The sequence below is a fragment of the Carettochelys insculpta genome, chromosome 6 (genome assembly GCF_033958435.1).
Source record: "Carettochelys insculpta isolate YL-2023 chromosome 6, ASM3395843v1, whole genome shotgun sequence".
Classification (NCBI taxonomy): Eukaryota; Metazoa; Chordata; order Testudines; family Carettochelyidae; genus Carettochelys; species Carettochelys insculpta.
This window is the reverse complement of record NC_134142.1, coordinates 123105388-123115931: the sequence shown is the minus strand read 5'-3', so window position 1 is coordinate 123115931 and position 10544 is coordinate 123105388.

Below are 10544 nucleotides of genomic sequence, written 5' to 3'. Positions count from 1 at the left end.
CTGGGAGAGGGCCTGGAACCGGGGGCTCTGTTGTTTGTTGATGGCCTTTTTGAAAATGCATCCCTGGTGGGTCAATTAAAAATTGCTGCCCAGATATCTACTCCTGGCCCGTCATGGTTTGCATTTTAGCCCGCACCCCCCACCAGCTGTGGGTGCGCGATGATGCTGTGTTAATTTTCTGGCCGTGGACTCCCCTTGTTTGCTTTTGAGGAAGGGCTGGTAGCAGGGAGGGGGCATTTGTGTAGGCTGGGGTACAAAGGGGTGTCTTGGGCCTACTTCATCATTCAGCTGCTATCTTCCCCCCTCCTCCTGCTGCCTCATGCGCGGGGATGGAGGCTGGCAGACTTGCTGAGCCTGTGGGCAAGGTGTGAGAGTGGTGGCCCAGCTCTGTGCTCCTGGAAGAGATGGGGCCTTAGGTGGAAGGAGCGGGTCTGGGGCAGCCACCCCTCAGAGCTGCCTCCAGCAATGAATTATAGGGCCTGGGACTCCGGCCACCACTGCTCCTCTGCCCCATGCCCCAAGCTTGGAGGGACCGTGGGGAGCTAGGGAGGCTGTTACAGCCCAGCTGGGAGCAGGAGAGTGGAAACCTCAAGTGCCTGTCCCTGATACACACATCCACACGCAGCACAGGAGAGGTGTCCAGTGGCCCTTTTGTCTGGGGGGGATGAGAACACTCCAGGGGAAGACTCACGCCTGCAGCAATAGCCCAGGGAGGTGCATGAATACCATGGGAGTTTGTAGATACTGGATGACAACCAGGCCAGGCGCCCGCCTCACCGCACCGTACTCTAGCAGCCGCCCCACACCCAGCCAGGTAGTTCCATAGACCCTAAGCACACCGCACTTCCAGCGTTTTACTGTGGGACGTGGCACTTCTGATGGAAATGCAGGACTGTCCCGACGTCTGGCAGCCCTAACAGGTTCCCACTGCAACTCTGCAGTCTGGCCAGGAGCTGGGCATGCAGACCCAGTGCTGGAGTCCAGGGAGGCTTCGACCCACCTTTCCAAAGGGACCCCCCCCCCGACAACAGCTCCAGACCACCCCCCACAACAGCTCCGGACTCCCTGTGAAAGGCAAAGTGCGAGCGAACGCTTGTGGCCCAGAGTTACCTGATTTGGCCTCTTTGCCCTGGGGTTCTAAGGCCACCAGTCCCTGGGGCGAGAAGCGATGTTCCCTCTCCATGTTTCCCTCTCCTTAGGGCAACCAAATCTCCCTGTCCCATATTTGGGACAGGCAGATAGGTAGGGGAGGGACAGCTCCACCAAGCCCTGGGGAGCTGCAAAGGAAGTGGAAGCCACCGGCACTCCCCAAGCCCCAGGAAAGCAGCAGCTGCCGCCCCCCACCTGAGCCCCAGGGAAGCTACAGGGACATGGCAGCTGCCCAGGCTCCTCCGCTTTGCCAAGGCTCAGAGAACTCCCACCAGGAGCTGTGCCTGTGCAGCTGCTGATGGAAAAGGTCAGCTGGGGGGAGGGCCCAAATATGGGACAATTTGTCCCTTTTAAAAAATACGTTCCTATTGTAGCATTGTCCTGCCTAATACGGGACGAATGGTCACCTTAGCGCTAATGTATTCCGTCCAAGAGTGGAATAAATTTTGTTCTGTGCACCAAGGCATGGGAAAATGTGCACCACCCATAGGAGCACACGCTGCCAGCTATGGGCGCTCTGCTAATCAGCTGGATAGCCCCTGAATCTCTCCTGGGTGGCTGCCTGAGTGCTCAGCTTACAGGGAACGCTGGTGAGGTGGCTGAGCAGAGTGTGTCACTCTCACGGGTGAGTGAAGGACAGCTGCAGAGGTATGAAGGGGTGTCCACGAAGGGGCCTTGGCCCCAGCATTGCTGTGCCAAGCTTTTAGGCCCCCAGGACAGGCGTTTGGAGGAACACCACACCGTAGGCTTAGAAGGCACCACAAAGGTCATCTCTTGTCCAACTCCAGCCAAGAGGCAGGAATTAGGGTGTTGAGAGTCCAGCCTCACAGCTGGGAGCTGGACTTGATGACCTCATGAGGTCAGTCCCAGCTGTATGTTTCTGATTCTCTGAGCCCTCAGGGGAAGGCTGGGGGGGGCAGGAGGGGAGGCTCCTGCAGGGGGGTCAGGCAGAGCCAAAGGGGGCGGGGAGCCACACCTCCCTTGAGGACAACACTGAGCCACATTCTGCAGGGGTTTCTGTCAGGATCCAAGCAACAAACGGGAAAGGTGGGGAGCCCAAGTAGCTTCTGAGATTCCCTGTGGGTGAGATGACACACCCAGGCCCAGGCTGAGCTCTGAGACAGGGCCCTGAGCACGGAGAAAGAGGCAGGCTGATCCCCCGGGAGAAGGGAGGTTTATTTCCTACAGATACAGGTGACTAACACAACAGGAGACTGGATCGCCCCAAAAACCAGCAGGGGAGTGGGATCCAGTTTCCAGCAGACCCATGGGGCCACACAACCCGCCCCATGGCTCCAGTCCCAACACCTCCCACCCCAGCAAGGAGAGGGCCAGGAGCAAACAGTGATGCCCAGAGCTGTGTCATTTGAGGTGAATGAAGGGACAGGTCCCTCCCCAGGAGCAGCACAGACAAAAGCCCCCCCCGCCCTGTCCTGTGGAGAGACCTTCCTCACTATTATGGGGATTCTTGTCTTTTCCCTCCCTGGGTCCCACTGCCCTATACCCATCACCCTTCCTCTCAGCAACACAGAAGTGATGGAATTACCATGGCCCTCGTGGAGGGGCAGTGACCCAGGGCTGAGAATCCTGCCTTGTGGCCTCTAAGCATTTCCAATAGCTCCATCGTGACTGGGGCAGAAGAGACCCCTCCAATGTTCATTCATTTCTTTCCCCACTTTATCTAATTCCCACCTATGGGCCCCTCGGTCATCCCCAATCCCTCGTCTCCTGTACACACACTGCTCCCCCATCACAATGCCTACATGACACATTACTAGGCTGGCTGGGCTGTGCCAGGCCTCAGGGGACAAGCTGTGTCAGGTCTCTGGGCTGATGTGGTTCTGAAGGAGGCCTGGTCCCAGGTCCTTGGTCTCTAAAGAGGCCTGGTCCCAGGTTTCTAAGGTCCTTGGTCCCTGAAGAGGACTAGTCTCTGGGCTCTAAGGAGGCCTGGTTCCAGGTCTCCAGGGTCCTTGATCTCTGAGGAGGCCTGTTCCTGAAGGAGGCATCGTGCCTGGTCTCTCAGGAGGCCTGGTTTCTAAGGTCTCTACAAGGCATGAAGAGTAAACAGAACTGCCCTCACATGGGAGCTCTAGGCCACATGGGCCCTCTGGTGCCACACAAGGTGGGAGCTGAAGATGAAACTCCTCCCGCACTCTGAGCATTTGAAAGGTCTCTCTGCCAAATGGGTGCGCTGGTGCTGGTTCAGGGTGGAGCTGTCCCCAAAGCCCTTACCACACTCAGGGCACCTATAGGGCCACTTGCCGGTGTGGGTGCCCTGGTGCTGGATCAGGGCCGAGCTGTCCCACACGGGGCGCACTGGATGAAAGCCAAGCCCCAGCTGAAGTTCTTCCCACACTTGGGGCAGCTGTAGGGCTGCTCCCCGGTGTGGGTGCGCTGGTGCTTCACCAGGGCTGACTTGTGCCGAAAGCACTCCCTGCACCAGGGGCATTTGTAGGGCTTATCACCCCGGTGGGTCCTCTGGTGCCCCATCAGAGTGGAGCTGTGGCTGAAGCTCACCCCACAATCGGCGCATTGGAAAGGGCGTTCCCCTGTGTGGACACGCTGGTGCTGGACCAGGTGCGAGCTCCGGCTGAAGCTCTTCCCGCACTCGGCGCACTGGTAGGGCCGCTCGCCCGCGTGGATGCGCTGGTGCAGGATGAGGTAGGAGCTGTTGCTGAAGCTCTTCTCACAGTCCGGGCATTTGTAGGGTCCCTCGCCATGTTGCACCTTCTGGTGCCGGGTGAGGCCTGACTTGTCGCTGAAACTCTTCCCGCAGTCGGGGCAGTCGTAAGGTCGCTCGCCCGTGTGGGTGCGGCGGTGCTGCAGGAGGTGGGAGCTATCGCTGAAGCCCTTTCCGCAGTCAGGGCATTTATAGGGCCGCTCGCCTGTGTGGATGCGCTGGTGCTTGGTGAGGTGGGAGCTCTGGCTGAAGCTCGTCCCGCCCTGGGAGCAGCTGTAGGGTCTCTCCCCGGTGTGGATACGCTGGTGCTTAATAAGGTCTGAATACTGGCTAAAGCTCTTCCCGCATTGCCCGCAGATGGTCAGCCTCTGGGGGACACACATGCTATAGAGAAGCCCAAAGCCATTTTCCATCCCTTGGCGATCTCCCTGCTCCTGTCCTATCCTGTTGGCCTCTCCCTGCTCAGGACTCTGGGGCATCCCACATGGCTCCTGTGACAGATTCTCCTCCTCCATCCCGGCACCTGCTGGGAGAGAGAGAAGATCCAGTCCCCTGTGCCAGGGAGAGGAGCGCCAAAGTGGTTTGTCACCAAACAGAAAACCCGATGGGCAGGAAGCAAAATCCCCAAATCTTCCCAGAGCAGAAGGGCCAGCAAAGGAATTTGTCAGTCAGCCTATTGATATATGCAAAAATTGAATCTGATTGTGAAGGACCATGGAAAGGAGACAACCACCTACTCTATCTACCCTAACTTCTCTGCGTAGTGTCTACTCAGCCTGAGCTAATGTCTCCCTTGTCACGGGACAGCTTACAGTGGCCATTAATCCAAACCCTGGATCTACTTCTGGTGTCCACAACGTCTCATTTAACAAATTGGAAAGGGCTCAGAGAACAGCAACAAAAGTGATTCATCTGCGAGAGCCTTACTGAGCTTGGTTGGTTTAGCCTATTGAAGAGAAGTGATATCACAGTCCTTGGAAGACAATATCATTGATTTGAAGGCCAGAAGGGAGCATCTAACTGACTTCCTGTGTAGCACGGGCCAGAGAACATACCAAAGATAACTCCTGTTTGAACCTGAGCCAGTCTTCTATAAACAACATCTTGATTATTTTTAAAACCTCCAGTGGTCGAGAACCCACTACAACCCTTGATAAGCTGTTCCAATGAGAAACCGCCCTTATGGTCGAGGATTTTGACTCTGGTTCCTGTCTGAATTTGTCTGCTTTCAAATTCCAGCCTTTGGATCATGTTAGACCTTTCTTTGTCTGCTAGACTGAAGAGCCCATTACTGAAATGTTCCCCGTATACAGAGTCACAGACTGCGATCGAATCAACTCTTCACTTTCCCTTCATTAAGCTAAATAGATTGAGCTTGTCAGCCTCCACTCTAAAACAAGTTGTCTAATTCTGTAATCATTCTCCTGGGTCTTTTCTGACCTCTCTCCAATGCATCAACATCCTTCTTAAAGTGTGGACCCCAGAACTCGACAGTCGTCAGTAATGGTATCACCAATGCTTTGTAGAGAGCAAATACCAACTCCCTTCCCTCTCTTATTTGATATTCCCCTCTTCATACATCCAAGAATCACATTATCCCTCCTAGCTGCAGTATGGGCCTGGGAAGCTAGTGAAGAGGAGCTGCCTAGCCCAACACCCTAGTCCTTTTCAGAGTCACTCCTTCCCAGGATAGAAGAGAACTTTTTAATCTACTGGAAAAAGGAAGAACGAGACCCAAGAGCTAGGAACTAAAGTGGGACTAATTCAGACAAGAAATAAGGTGGGAGGGGATTTAGTCAATGGAACAGCCTTACCAAGGCTTGTGATGGATTCTCCACTGGGACGTCTGTGTGGCCTACTGGATAGAACACTGGGGCTCAGGACTGCTGCGTTCTCTTCCCAGCTCTACTCAGGGCAGGCACTGAGCAACTCCATTTTCCGCCCTGTGCCTCAGTTTCCCAATCTGTAAAACAGGAGAAATTAGTCCTTTGTAGAGAGACACCAGCTGAAAAGCACGCATAAGAGCTAAGTGGTGGTGTTGCCTAGTTTTCAAGTTTATTCCATGCCCTGGCCACCAGTTACAACAGAAAAGTTTCTTCAAGGAGAAAAAGAAGGAGGCTGGTCCTGCAGAGCCATCCCTCACGTTTTTCAACACTCTCCCAGGGGACTTCCACAGAAGAACCCCACTCCCATTTGGTGTCCGGGTCCAGACAGCTTGAGAATTGTGAGGCTCTCCAGCCTGGGCTATGGAGGAAGGGCTGGCTGGACAACCACTGTGGTCTCTGTTGGCCAGCCCTCTGGAGAGTGATGAATGGTCCCCTCTGGTTTTCCAGTCCATGGTGCGGATGAGCCTGCTACTAGCCTGTCTCCTTCCCCATGCTCCCCTGGCCCAGAGTATCTAGTGCCTCCACCCAGACCAAGGCCACCGACGTGTGGGTGCCTGAGTGCATGTCCAGCGTGAGCAACCCCCAGCCAAGCCATGCCCAAGTCATCCCATCCCCGGTGCTGCCTTCCCCCCAGGCTGCTGGAGTTTCCCATAATGCCTTGTGCTGCACAACACTGAGGTCCCTCTGTAATTCCTTCCCAGTGCATTATGGAAGAAGCTCCCCTGGGTACCGGGGAGTGGTGGAAGGTGCCAGTGGTAGCCTGGTTCCTGCAGACTGGGGAGGTGTGACGGGGTTTAGGGGTCCCCCTGCACTGTACCCCGTCCGCTGGCAGGAGTGACTTTCACTCAGCAGGTACAACAGGAGGTTTATTAGGCAACAGATGCCCAGTTTTTTACAGAAGTGTCAGTACAGAAGTTAGAGACAGTTTTTCCACCCCGTCCTGGGGAGAAGACCCCGAGAGGTGCCCCTTTGGGGTGTAGCTTTCCCCCTCCTCAACCTGGCTGCCTTCCAGCTCTCTTTTCCCCTAGCCTCTCACTGCCGTCCCCGGATTTAAAAACCAGCTCGGCTCCTCCCTCCTCTTTGTTCAGGGCAGAGGTGTTACCTGCCAGTTGTAGCCCCAGGGTCATCCTTAGCCACTGGGAGCTATTCTGTTTGTCTCTCACATCCAGCCCGAGTCTCGCATTTGCACTCCCCCCACTCCATCACAGGAGGCCAGGGTGAAAGCACCACTGAGCTCTGGAGAGAGGCCAGGGTGGAGGGGAGAAGGGCTAGAGACAGCTGCTGGGGAGATCCACAGTGGTGGGGAGCGGCCGGCTCACTGGGCCAAGGCTAAGTGAAAACAACCAGAAGTCCTGTGGCATCTTATGGAACAGATTTTGGAGCATGAGCTTTCGTGGGCGAAGACCTGCTGCATCAGAGGCTTATGCTCCAATATATCTGTTAGTCTGTAAGGTGTCCCAGGACTCTTTGTGGGTTTTGCCCATACAGACTAACAGGGCGACCCCTCTGGTACAAGGCTCAGTGGACGAGCGAGCCTGCCACCTGCACCTCCAGAAGCAAAGGGGATGCCAGTGGGGCCTCTAGGCAGGGAGGCCACCAGCCACCAGGAGGTGCTGCCCAGCCCCGTCCACCTACCGCTGCTGGTGGAAACCCCCCAGCCAGCCACCTCCGATCGTGCCTCAGGTGGGCCTGGCCCATGGAGCCGCAGCCACCAGGTTCCCACTAGGGACAGCAAGAGAGACACTGAGCTGGGGGCTCCCGCCAGCTGGGCTGGCCTGGGACCCAGCTCCCGCTCCCCAGCCGGGGTCTCCTTCCTTACCTGTCCGGGCGCCTCTGGGCACCTCCCTTCCCTCGGCGCCCTTGAGATTCGGGACCCGCAGTGCTTCCCCGCGCCGCGGGCGGGGGATCCTGCTCGGGGGGGGGAGAGAGGCGAGGTGGGGGTGCGATCCCCCTCGCCAGGGGGCTGCAGCACTGCGCACGGCCAGGCCGGGCTGGGCCAGCGGCTCCCAGCGCCGCGCCCTGCAGCTCCCGGGGAGGCGGAAGGTTCGGAGAGCGCGGGGTGTAACCCGTTCTGCCCCAGCCCTGTAGGGTTCCCCGCCTCCCGCCGCGGCTGGCTCACTCGCTGGGTCTAGCTGGGAGTAGGGACCCAGGCGTCCTGAGCCTCCCAAGACTCCACGGCCGCTCCCCCACTCCCCCCCCAGATGGACCCAGGAGTCCTGACTTCCTGTCCCCACACTAACCCCAGACCCTGCTCCCTGCCCCCCAGAGCTGAGGATAGAAGGAGAACCCAGGAGTCCTGACTCAGTCCCCACACTAATTAGGCCCGGGCCCCACTGCCTTCCCCCCAGAGCTGGGGACAGAGGTAGCACCCAGGAGCCTTGACTCTCTGATTCAGTTGGTGCCCCGCCCATGGCCTTCCTACACCTCCGCTATCCTGCTACAAGAAGAGAAACCCTCTTATGGGACAAGCTTGTGAAGCTCTAAGCGCTGCTGCTCGATAGTGTTCCCCTTTGTCTCCTGTTGCAAAGATCCTTTGCCCAGTGCTGAGATGCAGCTGCCTCTGGGGTGGAATGGAGGTGGGGGCTGTTTCTATAGGGATCCCTTACCTAGCCCTAAGATGCAGCTGCCTCTGGGGCAGGATGTAGGGCTGTTTGTACAGGATCCCTCGCTTGGTGTTAAGACACAGCCATCTCGGGGTGGGGGGCAGGGACTGTCTGTGCAAGGTTATCTCCCCCATTGCAGAGATACTGCCATCTCGGAGGTGGAGTGTGGGGATGAGATGCAGCCACCTCTGCAATGGGAAGTGAGGGTTGTTTAGATCTGGAGCCCTCCAGATTTTTAAATAAATGTTATAGGGCTTTTAGCACGTGTTTCATGATTTTTGAATAGTCCAGGGATGGCAAGACCAAGATTTCTCATTATGAGAGTAATAATAATCATCCCTAGCTCTTATTTTCAGCTGTAAATCTCAGGTCACTTTACAAGGGAGGGCAGTATCATTATCCCCATTTTACAGCTGGAGAAACTGAGACCCTGGAGCACAGTGTCTGTGATCACCCAGTGGCAGAGCTGGGACTAGGCACCAGGTCTCCAGAGTCTTACTTTAGTGCTTTATCCACTTCATGGGCTGTGCTGCATATGCTTTTTATCTGCCTGTGACTATGTCTTTTAGCAGTGGGAAGCCCATCAATATAGCAGACCAACCCTAGCATGAAAGAAGTTACACCAACATAAAAATACATAAAAAGTACAGCTGTTCTCCTGCTTTTACAGTGCTAGTGGCTGAGTTATTTTATTGATAAGAAGGCAAATAACTCAGCTCCATCAGGTAACTAACCAGTGAGAAATCAGCACAGAAGGAGGTGTTCTTACTGACTGGTGGGGAAGAGTCATTAAACCAGTGACTAAACAGCGATCAACATTACCCAAAAAAGCCACAGTCCTGAGAATTCAGTATTTCATTTTTTCTCTCCAATTCTCACAGTAAAACAACTGGCCAAGTAATATTCATTTATCAACTATATTTAGGTAATAACATAGTTGCAACATGCTGCCTGACTGTAAGTAAACCACACGGTGGTTTAATATTATGTGCTGCAAAGAACCGTAGGAGGAGACACACTGCAAAACTACGTGTGGGCATCAGTGTATCAAATGATCCCAAAAGCACATGCATATTTATAATCCTGTGCACAGCAGACATAACGTTTGCCAAATTCCCAGCTATTAGCACAAACCTTTCATCTCTTTTTCCTATCTTGTTCTGTAATCATTTTTTAGATTGCAAGACCATCTGCTTCAATGATTTCTAGCCTTTTAACCTTTCTAAAGATACCAGTACTGATTGTCCTGAAAAGAGAAACAACCATGTCTAGCACTCTGTCTATATTTGCCATTCTTCTGACATTTTGTACATACACAAACAAAAGAGATCCCATACAGTCAGGCTTAGAAGGATGATATTTTTATGGATAAATGTTGATTTTGCCTTATGGCTGCAAACTGATCAAAAAATATTCTGATCAATAACAATCTAAAGGTACATATACCCTCAGGAAGAAAAATGTGACTTGAGAAAGAAAAGTTGACCTAAGGCTATTTACTTTGTATAGTATCAGGGGGTAGTCGTGTTAATCTGTATCTGCAAAAGCAATGAGAACTCCTGTGGCACCTTATAGACTAACAGATATATTGGAGCATAAGCTTTCGCGGGCAAAGATGATGCATCTGAAGAAGCAGGTATTTGCCCACAAATTTTTTTTTTGTTGCAGGACGGCTTCAAAAACAGACTCCAAAGAGAAACTGCAGAGCTGCAACTCATTTGTAAATTTGACACCATCGACCAAGGCTTGAACAGAGACCGGGACTGGCTGGCCAATTACAAAAGCAGTTTTTCCTTTCCATGTTCACACCTCTACATTAGCCACTGATAACGGGCAACATCCTCCCTGACTTAATTGACCTGTAACAGAGATGTACGCTTGTTAGTGTGTATCCTAACAAAACAAAACAGCAGTCACGCAGCACTTTAAAGACTAACAAAATGATATATTCAGTGATGAGCTTTTGTGGGACAGACCCACTTCATCAGATCAATAGCATTTCCCATGCAGACTGACTTCTGTAAGTTCAGTGGTCCAAAAATAAATGGCAATAAAAACTGACATACCAAGTACATAGGACTGAAGGAGTGGGGTTAGCAATGGGGGATGTTAAGTGTCTTGCTTGAGATAAGTACGAGCATCAAAGGAAGGGAAGCAGGTGTGTGAGGTAATTGTGGTTTTTGTTCATACAAAGTGTTGATGTGTCAAATTTGAATATGAACTCCA